This window comes from Lygodium microphyllum, chromosome 18 (assembly GCF_053477565.2).
Source record: "Lygodium microphyllum isolate KBCC chromosome 18, Lygodium_microphyllum_v1.1.10, whole genome shotgun sequence".
Classification (NCBI taxonomy): Eukaryota; Viridiplantae; Streptophyta; class Polypodiopsida; order Schizaeales; family Lygodiaceae; genus Lygodium; species Lygodium microphyllum.
The window spans coordinates 136,101,549-136,110,694 of NC_141152.1; the positions used below are offsets into that span (position 1 = coordinate 136,101,549).

A 9,146-nucleotide genomic window follows, 5' to 3' on the forward strand; every position below is an offset into this window, starting at 1 on the left:
CTGTCCACACCCCGTTCGTGGACGACATTGCAGTTAGAGCTTCCACTAACCACCCGCTACCATTTGGTGCCTAATCCAAGCCTTTCTTGTGTGTTTATTGTTGTCCCAGATCCTAGGAACTGCCGCCTATAGTTGGTTGCTGTCCCTAACAGTTGGCAGTTGTGCTAGGATCTTCTGTCTCCTTTAAATGTTGTGTTTTGGGTTTTTGGTTGCTACCTTGACATTCTCTCACCACTGTTTGTTGTGTTTGCACCTAATAGTTGTTGTGCAGATTTTCTCTCTCCTTAGGTACTTGCGTTTTTAGTCTCTCTCTCTCCTACACTATTGTCTGTAACCTTTCTTGGCTGCGTTAGCTGGTGTTCAACAATTGGAGGTTGCCTTTGTTGCAATTTTAGATTTGTTCACTCTACAACTTATAATCTTTGCCTTGATCCCAGAGATACAACAGTTCAAGGTTTAGTATTCACTGCATAGTTTGTTTGTTGCATGAACACTGTATATTCATTATTCATTCACTTTATTATTCATTGTGCTCACACTCACTGAGTTATTCTAACCCTAACCCTAAACGTGTTTTAAGTTTATCTGTCTATGGTTTGTTGTACACTTGGTTTCATGCTTTTTGCGTTGAGAGCATTTCTTTACATGGTATCAGAGCTAGGTACTCTTTGAGAAATCTTGGCGTTTGATTGGAAAGCGCATTCACGAAAGCAAGAACAACAAAAGAGTTAGATGACTTTGAATACATTCACAATACCGCTTCAATCTTCATAGCCAAATATGGACAGAAACAATCAAGAGTGGGTCCTCCCAGCTTGCTATTGCTCAATCTGATATGGGCGAAGAATCATTTGACTACCATGGAGTCCACAGATTAGTATGATCTTATCCCCTATGTATAGGACCCAGCTGGAGGTTGAAGGTAAACTTGAGTTTTCTCCTTTAGATTCAGTGCATAAAACTAATGATCTTGTAGGATCTTCATAATCTCCACTACGGACTGGCTATCCGTAAGTGGAACCTAGCTCGGATTACACATCGCTTCCACAGTACTTCTTTTCTCCAATACCAGGTACAAACCTTATTATTTCAGATTCCATACCAAATGATTCTGCATTTTCTGTTGATTCGGGAGATGCTCATCAAGAAGGGACTCTTCAAAACAAGCATTGGTTTGTGAGTAATGAGGAAGATAGGTATTTCTTCATGAACTCAAAACTAGGTAAAAAGCTAAAAGAAAAACTTGTAATTATTCCTACCCTTTCTTTTTCTTCAAATGATTTTATTTCTCATGGTCAATATGGAGTGGGTGCATCTTCATCCAGTGCATTTAATGGACAAAAGGAACCTATGATGTTTCCCACAATAACATCCATCATAAATCCATTTGGGCTTCCACCCATTCCTTTCTTATTTTCCGTTGCACCTTCCTTTCCGCTTCTATTAAGTATACCACATTATTCACCACATACCACACTGGGGGGTTTTGTACATTTAGGCACAATCTTTAGGATCTGTACATACTCGTTTTCAGGTGGTGTACTTGTGATGGAGGCTCGATCTCCCATACATACACTTTAGGGGTTCCACCCATTCCTCCCTTATCTTTTGTTGCACCTTCTTTCCGCTTTCATTAAGTGCACTTCATTATTCACCACATACCACACCGAGTGGTTCTGTATATTTAGACTTTAGGACCTCTACATTTCCGTTTCCGTGTGGTGTACTTATGATGGAGGCTTGACTTCACACACATACACTTTTGGGCTATCCCTATGGGAGTGCACCCCAGACATACTTGAGTGTGGATCGTTTGATATGCAGTTTGCCCCTATGGCATTATCTAGTGGACTGTCCGATCGTTTTGTAGTGCCCCAATCGACATTTAGACAAGGCTATCGTGTCCTAGTGCCTCTATTTACACCTATGGTATCATATGGACCTATGTCCGTTTTGGTACCTCCGCAGCAATTGACACTCATTGGATATCGACAACCTATTTTTGCCTATCCACCTTTACCCTCTTCTACTTATTATCCACCACCATATTATCCTTTGTCTTATCCCATCTATCTATATTCACAGATATCTCATGGTTTTAGTTTCTCATTTGCCAAGTATGCATTCAATTTGACAAGACTTGTTTCAATGGGTCAAACTACACCACTTGGTTAAATTTGACGAGGCATGTTTTAGACTCTGAGAACCTATGAGATTTAGTGCAGGGGTTAGAGTTTGAACTTGATTTCGCTCTTGTTCCATACAAGGTTGTCCGCTCATGAAAGGCTCATAATGCCTTCACTATTGTCGAGCTTATGTGGGGCTTGTTGCTTGAGTTTCACTCTTAGCTTCAACATTTTGACTTAGCATCTGAGCGTTGGGCACACTTGATTGACCGCTATGCGGCTCGGGATAGGATCCGTTGTATCAATTTGGATCATGAGCTTCAAAATTTCAAAATCACAAACAAGGATGACTTGAAAGTCAAGTTGGTTGAGTATTGGCGTCTCCTCGTTGAGTTCTCAATGATTGGCCTTCCTAAGTTCTTTGATGATTAGATTGCCCTATTCCTTAGCAAGTTGCCACGAAAATATTTCCATTTTGTACAGTAGGTGATTTCACAGCCTCAGATGCCTACATTTTATGAGTTTGAGTGTCAACTGTTGCATTATGCATGGTGGTTCGATCAATTTGATAACATGTCCTCGATGGAGGGGGCTCTTGTTACATCTTCTCAGAGGAGGCAACAAGGCAAGGGCACCCTTTGCTTGATACCTTGGTTGCTTTGGGATGGGATTCTTTGGGTGAAAATAAAATATATATCTCAAGGGCTTATTTCTCATGGCTCAATTTTAGGCCTGAGAGAGGGTGTTGAGCTAAAAATGCATTAGCCTGACTTAAACAACCCCAAAACATGCTTAATTAATTAAGAAAACCTCTTATTTTAAAAAGAAATGCGACCCTAGAGAGTTACTGTGTCCCACATGCAAAACCCTAATTTGGGTACCCCAAACTTTTTATAAATATGTATGCAGGCCACCACTCTCCCTCAATCTCGTTTTTGGAGGTTTTAAGAGTTGTATCTTTGCTACTCACATCTTGTTTGTGGGGGACATTACGGTCAGAGCTTCCACTAGCCACCTGCTCTACCATTTGGTGCCCGATTCATGTCTTCCTCGCGTGTTTATTGTTGTTGCTAGGTCCTAGGAGTTGTCACCTACAATTGGGTGCTGTTGGCTACAACTGGTTGCTGTTGCCAATAGCTGAGAGTTGTTGCCAGGATCTCCTCTCTTCTTTAAATGTTGTGTTTTGGGTTTCTGGCTATTGCCCTGACATTCTCTCACCACTGTCTTCTATGTTTGCACCTAATAGCAATTGTGTAGATTTTCTCTCTCCTCATGTACGTGCACTTTTAGTCTCTCTTTCTCTCTCTCGCATTACCGTCTGCATCAGATCCAACCTTCCTTGGCTGTGTTTGCTGATGTTTGACACTCCGAGGCTGCCTTTGTTGTGATTCGGGATCCGTTCAGAGTACAACACACTCTATAGCTTGTAACCTCTTCCTTGATTCCAGAGCTACAAGAGTTCAAGGTTTAGTATTCACTACATAGTGTGTTTGCTGCATGAGCACTATATATTCATTATTCATTGTCGAGTTACCTAACCCTAACCCTAATTGTGTTTCGAGTTTATCAGTCTATGCTTTGTCGTACGATTGGTTTAATCCTTTTTACGTTTAGAGCATTTCTTCACATTTTGGAGAAGTCAAGCTCAAGAACCTCAATTAGCCTCATCTACATTTATGAGGGATCATGTCAATAAGATGCAGGCACTCAAGTAGGAGATCCTCCATGTAGGAAAGGACATTGACCTAGAGGACATGACCATATTGTTGTTGGCAAAGTCACTAAAGTAATAATCAGCATTTCACTCTTCCTTGATCATAAGTGGGAGATAGTCTTCATGGTGTTGGACAAGGGGGAGTGGTTTACCAGTATGAATTGTTCAAGTAATGGAGCAAGAGGGCGATAGACGGTATCCAAGGGAAACAAAAGTTCTTCTAACACTAAATGCAAGACTTAGGCTGAGAGGTAAGCTCTTAAGGCATAGAGGCAAGGAGGCGGCCCCTACAATAATTGGAGGGGGGACCTACCAAACTTGACAAGTTAGCAGCATGGCAGGCTATACTTTGAATTAGAACAAGGAGGGTACTAGTTGTGGGTCATGACAGATACATCACAGTGGATGGAAGACAAACTCTTATGTGTGTTGTATGTCACGGAAAGCAGATGAGAGAAAGGCCAAGAGAGACATCATAGTGGATGGAAGACAAACTCTTTTGTGTGTTGTATGTCACGGGAAAGCAGATGAGAGAAAGGCCAAGAGAGACATCCACGAGAGAGAGAGAGAGAGAGAGAGAGAGAGAGAGAGAGAGAGTGTGTGTGTGTGTGTGTGTTTTTTACGAAAAAAAAGAGCGTGTGTGTGTGTGTGTGTGTGTGTGTGTGTGCGTGCGCACACGTGTGTGGTTCATTAATGGCAATGGTTACAATGGGTAAAGGTACTTGCTGTGCAATGGCCAAAAGTGCCCTGCGACTGCCCAACCCTAGTGGTTGGAAGTGAGATGAGAATGGGGCACTAGGTTCCTTATGTACTTCAGTATGGGTTAGTAGGGAAACGTCCTACAACTTCATTAATAAATAAGAAGATTTATTAAAAATAAGAATGCCGCTTAAACTACTGTCTTCTACTGCTGCTCTATGCCACTGACTTGGCATTGCTAAAAGTGATCCAGGGGTTTGTATGAGGTCTACAGAAGACTTTTAGAGTATGTCCACATGCCAAGAGCATGCATGTGACTTCCCCCCCTGCTAAGCTTGATTATGGAATTCATTCCACTACCATGGATGATGAATCCATTCTGCCAGCATGGATGAGTATCATCACCTGTTGGTAATGCTGGTCTCCTTGGGTTTTGATCTGGACCCTTTAGATGGGCATTGAACTGGTACGACTTTATGCTTCTCTGCTACTAATTGCTCCAAAATCCTTTGTATCTGCAACTGGTACTTGTCTGACTTGGAAGTTGGTACTAGTCCCGTGTCCTGAAATCCACCAGTACTGGTACCAGTTTGGATGCTTCTCACGTGAGATGGATCCCTGCATCATACAATCCCTGTGGGAAGACTGACTTCCAATGTTGAGTCAGGTTCCTATGGGCTCACTGGCATGTCCTAAACAGCCACCCACGGTCTAATATCTCCAGTGCAGCTTGCTTGGCACTGATCCTTCTCGATTTCATCCAGGTCCCAATGGTCCCTTGTGGTTCTAGGCTTTGATGGGGCTGATTGCCATGCCTTAGTCATGCAAGTGTTGTACAGCTTCTTATTTGGCTGTTGCGTATATGCTCCTATTTGATATTCCAAGTAACCCCTGCAAGTACATCCAGGTACCTCCCAAAATGTGGCAGGAGCAAAAGCTGGTTTTGATGTTTTCTGAAGGTACTTTGCTGGGTGAAATGAAGTTCTGAATGACATTCCTAATTGCTGCACTTAGGATTCTGAAATGCTGATCGGAATAGGTACTTGTGGACTGCAGGAAGTGGTGAATATTGGGCTGATGATTGCCAGCAAAACTCTGATATGATTGGTTGTATAACCCTCTGGAATGGTGGGCTCAATAAGCCCTGTTACATGCTGATGACCAGGGTGCATAAATGCAGATAGGTGCTGGACAGGGTCTGGAAAACAAAATTCTAAGTCAAGGGGATGACTGGTGACCAGGGCGCATAATTGCAGATGTCTGCTGGACAGGATCTGTAAAACAAAAATGCTAAGGCAAGGGGATAATAGGGCCGCTGGACATCCCTGCAAAGTGCTGGGGTCAGATCTGAAAATGAAGAGCTGGACTGCATATCCTGCGGATAATGAGCAAAACACTGTTATTAGGGCTCCATGTGGCCTGCATGAATTGCTAGTGGGGCTGGTCTGAGGTAGATCCAGCTGCTCCAATGAACCCTGGGGTCTGTTGGGCTAGGTCAGAAGTGGGTGCAGTGATGGAAGCATTGAAGACTACTGTAATAGACTGCAAAACACAAGAGGAAAGAGAAAATAGAAAAAAACAAAAGAACATTGCAAAGGGAGAACTTAGAGATATGCTTGGGAAATGGAATCCATATACAAAACATGAGACAATCATGTAAAATAGTGAGTCATTGGCTGTGTGGGCACCGGCTCTCTCTCTCCAACAAGACCTCTGGTGCCTCTCTCTCTCCAACAAGACCTGTACGCAGAATTTGCAAGTGGATGATGATACAAATTGAGGGAGCAAAATATATAGGTATAAAATAATGCCAAGAAATAAACAGGTTGACCAATATAATAATGCAGTTTGCCAGCAATAATGGCCTAAATCATCAAAATGATGACAATAAAAAATATCTAAAATAGCCTATAGTGCTCAGCCCACAATGCACACACTGTTAGAATTTTCGAGTTCTATGGGCAGTGCCCAATGTTTCATTTAGCTAGTTTGCAGTGTGAACACAACTAAGCTAACAAGTTGTATCACCACATTTAGAGTTAGCTTACTTCAATTGAGTTAGGGATTTTTGTCTACATTAGACCTAAGGTTATGCTTTCATTTTATTACTTTTTAGTTCAGCAAGTATACTTAATTGTTTCAGCTCACATTGTCTACTCCTTTATCTACTCTCACTCTCTCATTTCTCTCTTCTCCATAGCTGGTTTAGTTTCCAACATTTGCTATCAAAGTTGTACACATGCGGATTCTGCTCAGCCATTGTTAGGAGGTGCTGCTCCACCTTAGGTCTTGAAGCCACTAGTTTAGTTGTGAGGAAGAGAAGGGGAGTTGCCATTCTATCCTTGCACCATTAGCCACTAGATCTGACACCGCCCATTGAACTATCGCCATATAGCATAGCTTGTAACTACACTTGCTCTATTAGTAACTTTGCCATTTGTTTGCTACTAGGCGCCTTGTACCGTGCCAGTCTCGAGATTCACCTTTGCTCTTGTGTTACCCAATCACAGCCTTGTCCGCCACTTGCATTGTTGCTGTTGTCTCTGCTACTACAAGTGTATCTAGCACTACTCCACCAATAAGAGTGCCACCCATAAAGCTTATCTGCTTTGCTGTTTGCAATGCCACCATCATCGCACCATTGCTAGCAACTCCACTAATAGCACTTGTTACTTTTGATGCTCTATTGAGTGTTGCTATAATCATCACTAATTTGCTCAATACCTTGGCCTCTGTGCGAGCATCTCGAGGCATCAGTAATTTGGAGATTTTGCTTGAATTAGAGTCTTATGTGCATTTTGTCATCCAAAGTGTTGACATTGTGCAATTTCTTTGAGATTTGTGTATAAAATTTGGGGCTTTTGACATCCAACACGCATTTTGAGATATCTTGAAGTTGTTGCCGTCGACATGCATTCCGATGCAATATTTCATGAGATTTTCAAGTTGTAAGTAAAAAATCTTTGAAATTTCTCAAAATCTTTTTATTGAGGTTTTGAACTTTTGCGTGACGTACATCCCAAAGCATTGAATATGTGTTGTAATAGCATTATGATGTTGTTTATGTGACATTGGGTGGATAAATTTTTGTAAATCTCAAAATTGCAGTGAAAAATTTGGGATTTTCAATGTTAAGTTATTGCATTTAATGTTGGGTATACATACTGAGGCTTATGCAATTGAACAACACTGAATTGTTGTAAATTGTAGATCGGGTGCTATTTATGTAGTTTGGACACATTTTTCAAGAAGGTAGATAGTTTTGCACTTGCTTTAGTATCTTGTGTTGGAATTTTGATACTTAGTTGAGTATACTTCACACTTCAGCTTGGAAGTGTTTGATTGCTCGGTTTGTACATAATTTGCAACAATGTCAAATCAGGAAATTCTCTATGGAGGTTTATAGTGTGCAATCTACTTTTTGTAAAGGATATTTGGAATTATGTCACAGTTGATTTGTTGAGATCGATTGAGCTTGCACCTCAAACACCTTACCGTGGTGCTAGAGGACAGCTAGCTGCTTTGTTATTGCTATCCTTGCTTCTTCTACATAGTGGAGTAGAGGATATGGGATTTAAAGGATGCATAGACTTTGTCATTGATTGCCTAAAAGAGCTATTGTATCTCATTTATGGTTATGCAAGGCCTCTAAAGCAATTTGGGAGCTAGTTGCTCTCTTATTGTTGCCCTTTCTCCTTCTACATAGTGGATTAGAGGATATGGGATTTGGAGGATGCATAGGCTTTGTCATTGATTGCTTAAGAGAACTATTGTATCTCATTTATTGTCATGCAAGTCCTCTAAAGCAACTTGAGATGTTTTGAAATGCATGTTTGCAGCCTGTAATGAAGCTAGAATTTGCTACTTACAGAGAGAATTGACTAATGTATATATGGATGAGTGTGATAGCATGATCGATTACCGCACACTCTTGCAAGATATCCCTAGTTTTTTGCATACTTTGGGCAGCCAATTGATTTTGTTTTGTAGTCCTTGGACTAGATCAAGCTAAGTAGAAAGTGTTTCTTGGGTGAGGGAAAGATCGGAGAGTTTAAGGCATTTGGTTGAAATTTTAGTATGAAAACTTATTGGAAATGAAGAGAGACCTCTAATATATAGGTGTGGATATGGGTGTCATTTGTGTTAAGATTTTAGATTCGGAGTTCTTACGTGTCACTCATTTGATTATCTTTAGTTTGCTACTTTTTTAAATCTTAATCATGGTCGTTTCTCTTCTTTTGCTTATTTTAAGGAGGAGGGGGGAGGCGAGTGGGGGAGGCAGCTAAAAGACCCATTTGTGAATTTATTTTTTTCCTAATGCATTTGAGAGAGAGAGAGAGAGAGAGAGAGAGAGATTAACAAAGGTAGATAGAGAGAAAGCGAACAAGTATTTCTAAAAATGACAAGTGTAAGGACACTTATTTTTAAAATGATATATCTTAGTTTAGATACTATATGCTATTTTGTTAAATGAAAAAATTTGTGAACATTCTATTCTAAAATCTCTTAAATGGTTAAGTATTTGAGATAGCCGTCATAGTAAAAAATTGTTTATTGTGAAATTTTAAGTCTTTGATATGAACAAAATTTCCATTCGAGTAACTTAT

The 9,146-nt window shown here is 40.7% G+C and overlaps 1 protein-coding gene across 3 annotated transcripts in view; it reads left to right on the top strand.

Annotated features, from left to right (window-relative positions):
* Positions 1-6,616, top strand: part of LOC148021419 (putative carboxylesterase 8) — a 33,998-nt gene extending 27,382 nt beyond the window's left edge. The window contains exons 2-3 of one of the 3 annotated variants that reach the window (XR_015694717.1): positions 5,447-5,498; positions 5,596-6,616. The gene's annotated coding sequence lies outside the window, so the exon portion shown is untranslated. Of the gene's footprint in view, positions 1-5,446; positions 5,499-5,578 lie in introns of all 3 variants that reach the window. The other 2 variants (XM_087699281.1, XM_087699280.1) reach the window with 2 other exon arrangements.
* The last annotated feature ends 2,530 nt before the right edge of the window (positions 6,617-9,146 follow it).